At 47.9% G+C, this 13,769-nt stretch overlaps 1 protein-coding gene across 3 annotated transcripts in view; it reads left to right on the top strand.

The window, feature by feature from the left end:
- The window catches only part of LOC142571369 (diacylglycerol kinase delta), a 481,001-nt gene that overhangs the window by 133,256 nt on the left and 333,976 nt on the right, over positions 1-13,769 (top strand). The window lies entirely within an intron of this gene.

The following is a 13,769-nucleotide window of genomic DNA, read 5'->3' as shown; positions in this document are numbered from 1 at the left end:
CTGCAGTCGCCGGGAAGCATGAAAAGCAGCCGGGGGTCTTCGAATGCTATTGCGTTCCACTCCGACGTTATCGGCGGGCGGGCGAGCGTCGCTCGACGCCGGGCGCGTCAGAGCGCGTTGGCCGCGCCACTGCGTCGAACCGTCGGTCGAACTATAGGCGCTGTTGTTCTCGCCAATCTGACGTAACGTGTGCGCGCGCTCACGCTACGCCGGACTATATTTAGCCGTTTAGGAGGAAGCTCGGGCCCAACTCCAATGCGGGCCTATTCAAATACATGTAAAAGGCAGAAGCGCTTTTCTGAGATAGCCACTGGGCCGATTTTAATGAAATTTATTATATTTGACACATAAAGTTAAGTTCTAGTGACTGGTTGTAGGCGAATTTCGATTTAGGACCTGAAATTTGTCGAAAAATTTTTCAGAAATTCGGAAGTTCAAAACAATAGAAGCACAAAGTTTACAAATTAATAACTCTGCATCAAGAACAAATATCGCGATTCTGGAAACGGCATCTATTAGATCATTCAAAGCGGACAAATTCGATATATCAATTGTTATCTTCCGTAATTTCGTTACGTTTTGTACAAGGTTTCTACAAAAGTTATATTTCCATATTACTAAATTTTTTGAGATTCATGTGTAACATACCAATTTTGTCCGCTTTAGATGTACTATTACATGCAATTCACAGAATTGTGATATCATTTTTCATTGCTAAGTTGCAGAGCTGTAAACTTGACAGTTTCGTATTGAGGAAATTTTCGATTTTTGCCACTTTTAATAAAAAATTGACGACCTAAATAAAAAACTGGAGATCAATAGTCACTAGATTTTAAGCTTCTATTTTAAACACACAAACCTCGCTAAATTCGGTGCAGTCGTTGCCGAGAAAAACGAATTCTCCTTTTACATGTATTTAGACAGGAGCGCCCGAGCTAAAGGTTCCTCTTTAGCGTCCTCTAAATGTTTCAGCAGCGGGTGGTACCTTGGGAGGCGGCGCCATAGCGTGCACAGACGAGCAAACACCCAGACTACGCGCTGCACGTACAGTCACCTGCAATGTGACCTGCAACACTTGTGGCCGAAGGGGCTCCAAGACTGTACGGCTGCGCAGGCACAGGGTAAGTTCCAGACCTAAACACAGCGTCAATTAGCGGTATTTATGAAACCGCCGTTTAGCATGTCAGAGCCGCCGCCAGCCCTTGTCAGCATTGGGGGCTCAATCCCATCGCTCGTGATCCGTTGTCAAGATTGGAGTCGGGCATGAATTAGAACGTAGCCGGCCCATGCCGTCGTCCAACTTATCCACGCTGAGGACGTTGATGAAGGGCAGGACTGCTTCTCATCGAGAACGAGGAATATGGGTTTATTTACAGTATTTATATCAGTCTAACATGACTGTTTGAGAAAGTACATCAGTCTAACATGACTGCTTGAGAGAGAATGTCAGTCCAACATGACTGCTTAAGAGAAGTGTGTCTCGAGCATCCGCACAACAGCAGTTTTTAAACACTCGGTCCGCCCGCGATACAAGGTGCTACGAACGTTCGTCTAGTCATCGCAAACTAGCCGCCTCTCCGCAGGACGGCTTACACACACACATGCACACATACACGTGTTTACGGTCCGAAACCGACACCACACCAATTTCATAGAACTTGGAGGGAGCCGTTCCGGGTAGCGCGTTGTCTTGCGTCTTGGTCGGTGCGTGGGAAGCAGCGCAAAACGGCGTACCCGCGGCAACTCGCGCACCCGTAGCAGATCAGGTCCGCGTTGGGGAGTTTGGTAACAATAGTTGGCCCGCCGAACTCATTCCGTCACAACGGCGATGAGGTTAGAGCTTGGTGGCGGTTTCAGCACAAAGCCTGCTTCATCGAACTCATCCTAGCTGAAGCGACGGAGAGTGGGGGATGCCCGTATTGTTACCCGACACAAAGTCGATTTAGTCACGCTGTGGCTAGAGGTTGGCGGCGATGCTCCCGAGATGTTGCTTCTACAGTCGCAATTGGTTGGCAAAACTTGCACTGCAGCTGGCCGTTCTTTTAAAGGGCCCCTGAAACGGTTCGGACAAATTTTGTAGGCGCGTAGGGTACAGCTTAAGTAGAACATTCGCACCACAATTTAAGTGAAGCGTTACGTATTAATGGAGCTACAAGCGATTAGAAGTTACCCTCCTCCCCAGCCATGCTTTTCCTCCTCAACTCGTTCGCCGAGCGGGCGGGGCTAAGCTCCGCCTTCACTGGTCCTGCGTCACGATGCGACGTCACATCGTCCACTTCCGGTTGTTTTGGATCCCGCCCCCGCCCGCGCGAAACCTCTCCGCTAGCCGCTTGGCTGTCGACCCCAAGCGAGAGCTATCGAAGCAGCCTGCGTTGCGAGCATTCTGTCGTAGCGCCGAACGTGTCTGGTATTCCGTTAACCACAGGCAAGCTGGTCATTTCGGCAAATGACTGGAGGCATAAACTCAAGCTGATGAAGGAACTTTGGCGTAGACGTACGTGAGCGCCCTGATCGGTCTGCACGGTCCAGACACTTGTTGGCGCAGCGCTTAACCAGCCAAACAAAGCGCTAATATTGCTGTAAGCAAGTGTAAAACATTTTAAACATTTATAAAAACAACGTGTTGATGATTACACTCCTGCGAAAAATACGCACCAGCAGCAAAGAATACGCTTCGTTGCTGCTACTGTGTATGGTTGAGCTCTATGCGACCAGGTGGCTGCACCGTGCAGACCATTCACATTTGCCCTTCTGCTCATCTCGGCTCATCCCGTTACGGCACAGTCAAGCGGCCAGACCCTGTCCCCTTGCGCTTACGTTTGCCCTAATACGGGACTCGCGAAACGCTTTTCCGTTAGTAATCTTCCGGTGTAAAGTGACGGCCACAAACGCGCAAATCCTGGCGCCGATCGGATAGCGGCAGTCCGATGCGCAGCAGCCAGTTCGCTCGTACGCTGCCTTGCAGAGGGACACGATGTCGCAGCTTGACATATTGCCAGTCGCTACGTTTGCAGTCCACAAGGCAACAAAGTCAAATCATAGTGCTCGCGAAAAGACTGAGACCAACTCTGACCGCGGAGCTCTCGTCAAAATGGAGTACGTTGTAACACAAGCAGACGACACTTGCTGTGTGCCAGAAGTGTTTAAGTGTACTGAAAAATTGTTCTTGTGCATTCTCTTTATGCTACTTTCTTTTTATAAAAACAAATTAACTAACATTCCAACTATTACGAAGATCATTTGTTTACCATAAAGTTGGAAAAATTATCGATCACGCGCCCTGGTCAGCCAATCGGACAGCTCGCCCCACTGACGTCATATGGGTGATTTCGGTCATATGGGTAGGGGCGGCTTAAATTTCCGCCGAGCAGTGCGCTGAGATCGGCAGCGATGTGCATTTTTAAAACCTTATAATAAATTACACGCTTTACGCAGAGCACTTAGATGTGTCAATTAATGATCAGAAGGACCTACTCTAACGACTCAGTACGTTTGTAGAAAATCGTCAAAAGCGTTTCAGGGTCCCTTTAACACCCTGGAGCCCCTTCGACCGCGAACAAGGGTGTTGCAAGTCGTATTGCACGCGACTGTACATGTACAAGTCACATCCGTTGACCAGTGGCACGACAAGATAATGTTGGCAATGATGACGATCGTGATTTGTTGGCATCCCATTTGGAACGGGACGGTGGTAAATGGTCGCCTAACCTGCTCGATTTAATCAGTATACAATATTTGTTTTTGATTCTATCATTTTTGTATACACATTTTTCTTCCTCAAACCTTTCCTGTCTACCTCGTACCGCTGCCTAGGCAACTGCTGCATGGCGTGGCAGCTGGTGCAATAACGATGCGCAAGTGCAGTGCAGGGTGTGCGTCGTTCGACGCTGCGCGGCGCGCGTGCCTCATCGCGTGTCTCCTCGCGCCCGTTCGTCGGGCGTGTTTACACTGCAAGCCAGCAAGCCCTGTAGCTGTCGTCTCTGTAATGCGCCGGAAACTATAGAACAATACTTTAGTGGCTGCGAGGACGCCATCTTGTTTTGGGATGTTCTCCAAAGTATTTTTAATAGGGGATCTTGATGTAAATCCTCATGCGATACGATATCTTATGTCCCCTAAATGTCAAGATGTGCCTTTTGACATGTTGCTAGCACGTTAGACCGGAATTACAGTGTTGTATTCATCGTTTGCAGTGTATCCTTCTGCCTCCCTTTTAGAGATCTGTTTACTGTAATAAATCTACTGTGAAGTGTTTGTTTTGTGCTTGTAGACGCGGCTATGACTGTTTTGGCTGCTATGTAAAGACCTTACGCAAGTACGTTTTATAGTCGTAACAAATACAATTTAAAAAAAAGGAAATGCTGGCGTGGCTCAGTGATAGAGTATGTGACTCTTGCGCAACGGGTCCGGGTTAATGCCGATGGGAGCAATGGTATTTTCTTCTCTTTAGGTATATATATATTTTTTTCTCTCACTACCGGCGGTAGCTGCGACGGGCGCCGGCGGTGGCGAACAGCATCGCCAACCGAAACCGCTGCAGGAATGAGCCCCATGACAACTTACGCTTTAAAACAAAAACAAAAAAAAATATGTAGGAAAGCTCAATCGCTTGATTATAAGATTCCGTGTGTTGCTACACAGATTTGTACTTGAAGCTTTCGCGCGTGCATATACCAGTTAAAATGTCGGATAATCGACGTTAATATATTGTTCGGTAGATTGCTAGACGATGTTCTAACTCGACTAGGTGCTCTCCAATATAGCAAGTCGCACCTTTTGACTTGCGCTATGTTTTTTCTACTGCTTAACGCCACCTGTTCCAAACGTACGGGGCACGCTGTCAGCGAGTGCCTGCGCTCCGCCGGCGCATCTCTCGGCCTCGACGTCACGAGTGTGGTCGCTCGCTTTGCCGCGAACCGCGCCGTATCTGTACGGGCGATCAGTTAAGCGCTCCTAGCGGCGCGCGTGGGACTGCTCAGCGCGCTTGTGCTGCTTTGCGAGTGTGTTTGGCGAAACCAGCTTCTTATTTTCAGCGAGGGTTTCTCGCTGTCTTTTTCTCGGCATCGGCGAAACGTGTATAACAGCGCGTTGAGTGAAACTGCGCGGGCGCGCGCTCGTCGGTAAAGCGATTACCGGGGTGCGAAACTGTCGCCAAAAGGCCAGCGTGGAATGTAGGGGTCTTACGAAACGCGGCTTGATTTCGCCGATGGGGAGGAGCGGTAGGCGTGGCGTAAGTGTCTCGCTTCCCTGTATATGCTCCCAGGCTTGGAATTCGCGCGTACGTGCATACATGAAGGAAAAATACCAGTAAAAAAACACAAAGGACAAGAGGAAAGGTTCACACCACAACGACTGGTCCTCTTCTCCTTTGTGCTTTTTGATTGTTTTTTTTCCTTCATGTATGTACCAACTGGCCCGGATTTCAACCCTTCTGCGTGCATGCACATGCACACTTTATTGCTGTTGGTCGGTGGAGAGAGAGAGCGAGCAGGAACATTAACCAGGCTGAGCCCGGTTGGCTGCCTTGCACTATAGAAGGGGACTGAAAGAAGTGAAAGAGGGAATTTCAGACTGCAAAGATAAACGCCACAAAGCGTTCATCGTTCATCAGAAGCGGCCATATGGGCTGGTACTTCTCAATAAGCGCGGCAGCCCTGTAAGTTATGTTTGGGCGTGAGGCGAACCGAAGTATTACTTAGGTCTAAATTCACCTTGTGCACACTACAAACAAACAAACAAACAAACAAACAAACAAACAAACAAACAAACAAACAAACAAGCAGCGCTTTTGTGACTTACGTGCGGCCGCTGTCTTTAGAAGTGATGGCGCGAAAACACAAGCAGACTATTTATTCGTTATTATAGTATGTGTCCATTGAACAATGTATACGTGGTACACTCTTAAAGTGTTTCCTAAATGCTTCTAACCTGTGGGGTTCACACTAGTGGTTAACACCGCTCGGATGTCACGCTTTGCGTCTCCTTTCATCGTCCGCATTTCATTCGGCACGGGCAGTCTTATCGCGATAACAAATATATGTAGACGCTCCAAGCGAACTTTTTGCCGTCGTCGTCTCCGTGAGGTTCCGCATATATTTAGGTATATGTATGCTATATGTCACTCCCTGCTATATTACATGCGGTTTATATATGTGGGTTAAATTGCCACATCATTCTGTCAATAAAGTTTCTCATACCAGGTCTTACATATGTGACAAAATTATTCCTGAGAATTTTGAGAATGGCAGCCCGCAAAGAAATGTCATAAACATAACACCGACAGCGCACGCTGTTCATCTTAAATTTTCTCAGACTTTAATATTAAAAGCGCGCAACAATAACTGAGCTCAAACCTTAAACTGATCTAATTTCATTGGCGCGGCTGTGGGCGCAACCTCCGGGATCGGCCCACGAATGAGGTTTAATTGAAACATAACCGGTATGGAAAAGGGGTGGTAAATTCGCTAGCTGGCCCACCCTCAAACATTAATTTGGCCCACCCACAAATTTCAGTTTGCCCACGCCTACTATAAACGTCCCCATGCATTTTCTAAGCTTCCCTATGTATCGTTATAGGTATTCTCTTTTTATTTTATTTGTTTGCTTTAAACTGTTCATTGTCGCTTAAAAGCTACCAATCACCTACAGTTACACTATCGTGACGATTATATGTCCGAACTTTGCAAATTACGCATTATTGTGCGTGACAGGGCTGGGGAGCTCGCCAAAGAATGCCCACGCGTTAAACACGCTGGTATACACGCTGTGCATGCTGGTACTGAAAAACGACGGGCCTGTCGCTGTGCGCCTTCCGCGCTATAGAAGCGCGGACCCCTCCGGTGGCAACCGTCGTCCTTCCTCCTTTCTGTACGCCGGCGAGCTTATCCCTTTCCTCCAGGCGGATTTTCACTTCTGGGCAGTGGCATATCGCCAGAAATTTTGTTCGGGGGGGGGGGGGGGGGGGGGGCTCACTTTGCAGCTCGGTCTCCGCCGCCTTAAAGAAGTTGTCCAGGGATCAAATACATTAAACATTAATTATAAGTGCGTTGCCATTGCCAAAGATGCTGCAAACGAATTCTTGAACGCTACGCACTGTAAAGACGAGTAAAATGTGTATTTGTTCATAAGAGAATATACACGTATTTCTGAAGAATTGTGCCGGAAATAACTGATATCAATGCTTCCATGTTTTGTGTATATTTAATACGTAAAGCAAATATCACACTAACTTTATAACTATATCAGTTTCAAACCAGCAAAGCAGTGTATGCCGCTTATATGAAAAATGTAAAGGCCATGAAATGAACAAGTTGAGGGCAAATATTTTTTATAAAACTTTATAAGCCTCCCTGCCTTTCTCTCAGTTGCATCTCTCTCTCTCTCTCTGTCATTCAAGAAGCTTGTTTACATTTTTGTACATATGCAACGACCAGGGAAAAATCTCAATGACGCTGTCCTTTGTTCCAGTGTGTTGTGCAGAAGCAGCTGTCACTGGTCGTGTATTGTGAGTAATTGCACCAAAATTATAGTCTCAGAAGAGAGAATATATAGAAAGCAGAAGTTCTGCAAAATGTATGGTTGCGAGGGAAATGAAAGTGAGGCAAGGCGAATATATAACAAACAGGATACTTTATTTAAAAGTAGCCTCCATGAGCATTTAGACATTTGTCCCACTGACTAACTAGTATCGTTATTCTAATAAAACTCCTTGGGTTGTTGCTTCAAAATGTCTCTGACTATTTCACGTCTTAGTCCGACACGAATATGGTTCCCTTGAGCTGTTTTTTTAATGCTCCAAAATGTGGAAATCGCAAGCCGACAGGTCTGGGCTGTATGGCGGATGTTGCAGCGTTTCCCACTTGAACGTTGCCAGTTTTGTGTTAACCACACCAGCGACGTGTGGACGGGCATTGTCGTGGAGCAAGATGACCCCACAATTTTCCACGGTGTTTGTTCTTGATTGCGACACGCAGCCGATCCAATGTTTCATAACATGGGAAACGATTGATAGTCTCTGCAGGCTTAGCAAATTCGATGAATAATGCCCCCTGACGATCGAGAAAAGAAGTCAACAACGCCTTTCCGGCAGAAATGACGGCCTTTGCTTTCCTTAGGGGTAGTGAATTCAAATGTTTCCACAGTAAGCTTTGCCGTCGTGTTTCAGGCTCGTAGTAGTGGCACCATGATTCGTCCCCGGTGACAATTTCAGACAAAAAATCGTCACCCTCATCATCATACCGGATTAAATGAGTCAAGGCAGCGCCGAACTTCATCTTCTAGCGGTGGTTCAAAATCTTGGACACCCATTGCGCACACAAGAGCTGATAACCGATATGTTCATGAATTATGGTGGGACCCGAACCGTGATCAGCCTTTGCAATTGTGTTGGAGGTGATTGCACGGTGGCTATGGCCCGGTCTTGGATCGTCCTCGCAACTTTCCCGTCCTTCTTTGAACCGTTTGCTCCAACGCTTTACAGTGGCCAATGAAATGCAATGTTCAACGTACACGGCAGCCATACGGCAACTAATTTCTTTTTGGGAAACATCTTCATCTGTCACGAACCTCACGACACCCCACCGTTCAACTTTGGAATGTCCATTACGTGACGCAACCATGTTCAACCCAGTGTATGAGATCATTAAAGAACCTTGATCGTCACACCTGCGTGTCACTTTTGTAAACGAGAGATGCCTCTGTGCCTCGCGCATGCGTCGCGGAAAATGAACCGATTCATTATTGCGCAGGACGAGTTGGCTCACTATCATTTGGCTCGCCTTCGTACATTAGAAATACGAAGATACAGTGGAATACACAAATGCGAAGATACACCTTGATAAATGACAAAAATGTGTAATTGGAAACAAAGTTCACTGCACATATACACAAAACCTCGCAATAAGATATTTGAATATACGTATAACTATCCAATAAATCTACGTATCTAAGCAAAAGTTACTATATATGATGCGTCAACCAAGGTAAATAAACATGTTGCGCAACCACAGATTCAAAGATCATCGCCCCCTCCTCCCTCCAATCCCCCGATGTATCGCGCGCGCTACGGAAGGCGGCGCGCTTCCTCCCCGATTTTCTCCCTTGCACACACAAGACTGAGCAAACATCGTCGGCTCACCTATGCCGTCAAAAAAATCAATAAATAAAAGTCAAAGTCGAAAAATGAATAAGAACGTAGTTACCTTCGCTGGGTTTAGTGTCTTGACATGGATGCTTTGGCGCAGGTGAAAAACATGTTGATATTTTTTTCTGTGACATAATGGCACAAATGAACCACCACAACGCTTCGACTCATCGGACCTCGCTGCGTACTTAGCAAACTTGTCTGATAGTGTGTTGATTTGCCCTGTCTCTTTTTATGGTCCGACGTACGACTTCAGAAAACCTAATGCACCTTTGGCGTGAAATGTTTATAGCAACATTAAACCCGCAATGTTCCAAAATTTAATATCTAAAGCACGACTTTGGAAATGTCAATGCACCTTTCGCATCAAAACTTTATGAGAACTTTATACCCATAAAGTTTCAGAATTGAAATCCAAGCGCTCCCTAGATTCCGCGGCCTCCGCGAGATGCAGCGACAAGCCCGCTAGCTATCGAAACGCCTTTGAAACTGTGCTCGGATGGAGCTCCTCGGGTAGGGGGGGGGGGGGGGGAGGGCGTTACGATGTGACTCCCGGTGTATTGGCGTTGCCGCGAATTCCAGCCCAATTTCGTAATGTTCGCGCTGAAATGTCTTTTCGAGAGTGAAAAGGACACTCTAGACAAAATCGAGCATGCTTTCCTGCGCCGGGGGTTGCTTTAGTCGGCGGGGCATGACAGCAGGAAAAAATTTCGGTGGGGGCTGAAGCCCCGTAAGTCCCCCTTCCCCCTTGGCTACGGCCCTGCTTCCGGGTGATCGGGCGCGTTCCTGCGAACGAAGAGGACCGCTGCGTCTCTCGTCTTCGCTTTCATTCACGTCTTATGCGCTCGTTTTCTGCAACCCTGTGTTACCTTTGCAAACTTGACTACAGCGCGAGCAAGCACGAAAGGACCGAAAGAACGACGACAAGCGCTGCGCCTTGACGACGACAGGGCCAGCGGTTCTTTCGGTCCTTTTGTCTTTGCTCGCGCTGTAGTCAAGTTTGCAATGCAACACCAACTAGCCCGTAGCCGAACCCTGCTTCGGTTTGTGTTACTCTCCGATGACTTCCTCGACGGTTTTCTTTTGAGCCAGAGACGCAGTCGGTGCCCGCGACCCGCCTCGGCAGCTGATGCATTCCACTGCCCAGCACAACATCCTGCCTCCGAGCCGTAGCCACCTACAGGCGTTTTTCATCGGTGGTGGAACCGAGAACGCTAGTTTACCGATGTCCCTGTCCGCGATTAAAGAACAATGAAAGAAAACGTCAAGCTTGTTCAGCCGGCCTCTAAAACGGTGACCCTCGTATCGCGTGCTCGTCTTCTGCATGTCAGGACACATCGATTATCCAATTCTTCGGGTAGTGTCTCTTCAACGTCTGGACATAGGCACACAAGTACGGTTATTGGCAAATGAGCACGCCGGGGTGAAACCCAAAATATGACCAAGATATCTTAATATTGTGTTTAATGCAGAGGACATATGAGCATGATGGATTTTGAGATTCGTGTGCTCACGTACCGCTGCTTTTTTTAAGGAACCACCAAACGAACGTATTTGTTGAAGCGACCCAATGGCACCCTTCGTTTCTGTGCTTCGCCTGCGAGCGAGCGCGGGCAACACGTGCCTACAGGCTCTGCTGCATTTGGCAGAAAGCAGGCGAGGCCTGGATTGTGCAAGAGTGCCGAGCACGAGATCGCGGGCTGTTTCTCAACTGCCACATTGCGACGGAGATTTATCAAAAGAACGCCTTTGCAGTTAGACTCGCGTTGCGGTGAATCAATTCGGAACTTTTTATCCCTGTCGGTGGTGCATCTGTCGGTGGTGAACGACCGTCGATTATTCGAAATACGGCAGAGGGGCTACTTTGCTGCCGGAGCGTTTGCGCGATGAGATGAATGAGCAAATTCAGCAATCTCACAAGTTCTGCTGGTTTAAATGCAGCTTTGTCAGATGTCACCCGCTACGAGATGTCGCCACTTCTAGCTACGTCACAATATAGCCTAAATTCAAACTGGATTGGCCTCGAACAGGTGTCGAATTTTTAATGGCTGTTTTAATGCGAGGCGTCTTGTCACTGTCAAACTGTAGGATATTGTCTATAGAGAATATGCTAGCGTTGTGCAGTCGCGAGTGGTTATTACGTACTATTATGGCCATCATCTGCGAAGCACTGCCGAGATATTTCTTTGTAGACTTTGCGTGACTTAACCAGGACTCTTGGTCAATTCTCGCCTCGCCTCTAGGCCCCCCACTTTTGACACCAGCCGACTGACAAATGGAATTTCTGTTGGTCTTAGGCTCTTTTTTCACTATAATCCGCGCTACTCCACCAGCCTTCATTTATGCATTGTTTTCTCTTTTTCTTCGCGACACCGTAGCCAGTGTTCTCGCGGTTGCGCCGTTCTCCCAAACTCTTAACAGCCGCCTAACTGGCGCTCTTGCATTATGCGCGTTCTTACATTAGTGGCACAGTAGCCTTCTTAACAGCGAGCACGACTGCTACGAGGATGACATTCCCTCCACTGCCGTTTTTCCTCCTCTTTTTTTTTTTCACACAGTACTTTGTTCGTTTTCGCTAAGTCGTCTTGGATATGCACCTTTACATTGTAAAAAGGTACAACAGCTATCACGGCTGTGTCTCAATGTCGCATTTGTAGCAGCCTCGCGCATCTGCGGGTCTTGTTTCGTGGAACGACGCTGTTGTCTGCCCCGCCCTGTGGGATTCGCGTGTTCCGCCACCCAGAGGGGTGTTCGAAGAAAGCATTCGGCCTTCTTCTGAGGGTTGTTCTTTTCAATACATCTCATTCTCTCTGTGTGTACGTGCGTTGTAGGGATTGGAGCGTCGGTCTCGGCGCTGCCACCATTTGTTAGTGTTGTCGGACGATCTGCGAGCTGTAGGCCGATCTCACCGCTGCCATTCAGATGTAAGATTGGGCAGTCGTAGCTGTAGGAAGGAGCTTGACTCTTCGTCGGGACTTAGGAAAGCAGGATTTATTTACATGTTATTTACAGTTGAACATGAGATACATCGACAGTTTAGCGAGACTCCCAAATGGAGCCCGCAAGACGAGCATACAGCAAACAGCTTACGAGCACACAGCTCGCGAGTACATTTCGAGCACGACAACGAGCACCCTCTAGCAGCCGACAATCGCTGCTTATAAGCACTCTGCTCGACGTCATAGTTACACGTCATTGAAGATGACCCGCCCTTTAGGAAGAGGAGGAGGGCTCACATACGCGTGCCGCACACACATACAGGTGTAATGGTCCGGAGCCGACGTCAGAGGGGCTTCGTAGAACTCTGAGCCGAGCGGGTAGCGCTCCCGGGTAGCACATTGTTTTGCGTCTTGGTCGGCGTTCCCGCGGCAACTCCCGCACTCATAGCAGAACAGGGCGGCGTTGTCGTGTTGCGCACAAAGCCTGCTTCGTCGAACTCGGAGCCGACCCGGGTGGCGCGCCCGGGTAGCACATTGTCTGGTGTCTCGAAAAGCGCATGGGGAGGCTCCGCCAATTACCTCCCCTCGAGAACTCCCCTGAGCTGACCCCTCGCCGCGTGGCTGCCGGTTATCCGCAGTTCTCTGAAGTGCGCCACCGCCCGGTTGGATCGGAACACGTGCAGCGGGCTGAAATAGCTGCAGGCCGATCCTAACAGCGTTCAGATGTATTTTGTACTCTCGCAAAGATGAGTACAAGAACAAAAGTAGCAGTTGTCGCGCGCCATAAAGTTATTTGACCGAGAAATTTATGTATTGAGAGGTCCCCCTGCAACCGTGCTACGGGACCTCCTCCTGTATACTCTTATATGCAACATCATCAATGCGAAAAACAACAAGCTGAATTCTGATTCTGAAAAATTGAGACTTCGACTCAGAATATTTCGATCTACACTTTCCCATTTTACTCTATCAGTGACGCTCTTCTATGGAGTCATTTGTAACAGCACACCCACAGACACACATAATGTAACTATTCAGCCTATGTATTGAGTTGATGCGATTATAGACAAATAGCCAAATTAAATCACTATTTCTTTTTTAATTATACAAATACCACGCATGTCGGTATCGGTGCAAGCGAACGTTTCTGTAATTCTTGCGTTCTCTCTCTCTCTCTCGTTCTGTTTTGACGGTAATTAGCAGTGATGTTCGTGGTGAATATTTTAAAAATAGTCAATGGGCCCATTGTACAAATGCGAGAGTGGTGAGGGTGATGTTCCCCTTGCATGCACTACTTGTGTTTCTGCACGTAGTGCGCAGAACACAGAGTGAGACTCGTTTGTTTGAGCCGTTGTTGTGGGTCATTGTTCGTAACCTCCGAGAAAGGTAAGCACTGTCATTGGCCCACACCGCGCATCGCATTGTGGCAGGAGCCTTAAACTTTGAATAAATTATGGTGCTTTACCTGCTAATAACACAATACTGGAACAATCAGGCATGCCGTGGTTGGGGGCTCCGGATAAATTTTGACCACCTGGGGTTCTTTAACATGCACCTAAATCTAATACCTGAGCATTCTTGCATTTCACCCCCGTCGAAATGCGGCTGCCGTGGTCAGGAGCGAACACGCGACCTGGAACAATGCCGAAGAAATTAAGACACTGCGTCGGGTGCAGAGTGAGAGATAA

Source organism: Dermacentor variabilis, chromosome 2 (assembly GCF_050947875.1).
Source record: "Dermacentor variabilis isolate Ectoservices chromosome 2, ASM5094787v1, whole genome shotgun sequence".
Lineage (NCBI taxonomy): Eukaryota > Metazoa > Arthropoda > Arachnida > Ixodida > Ixodidae > Dermacentor > Dermacentor variabilis.
The sequence above is the reverse complement of the archived record's forward strand: the minus strand, read 5'-3'. Positions and strand labels throughout refer to the sequence as shown.